Here is a 348-nt window from a genome sequence, read left to right as displayed (position 1 = left end):
GCTATCGGGAACAGTCACTCAGACTGTTCCGCGTGAAAATCTCCAGATTGGATTCTTTTCTGCATTTTTTGTTCCAACTGGTGCATCTCCCATCCAATGCAACTCCAGACCTGTAATGACTCGAAAAGGACTAGGAAGACTCGATAAAGACTTGAAAGCCAATTAGAAAACATATATACAAGATGCCGAAAACACCATATATCAATTCCCCCCAGCCTTAGATCCTTGTTTGTCTTCAAACAATGTCAAGTATCAAGAACAGGGAGAAAGGTTTGAAAGTGTGGGAACTCTCCTATTCTCAGCAACCATACTTTAACCACGAATCTCTGAACCATATAAGCAGTAAAA

This window comes from Brassica oleracea, chromosome C6 (assembly GCF_000695525.1).
Source record: "Brassica oleracea var. oleracea cultivar TO1000 chromosome C6, BOL, whole genome shotgun sequence".
Lineage (NCBI taxonomy): Eukaryota > Viridiplantae > Streptophyta > Magnoliopsida > Brassicales > Brassicaceae > Brassica > Brassica oleracea.
Note: the sequence above shows the minus strand (reverse complement) of the source record.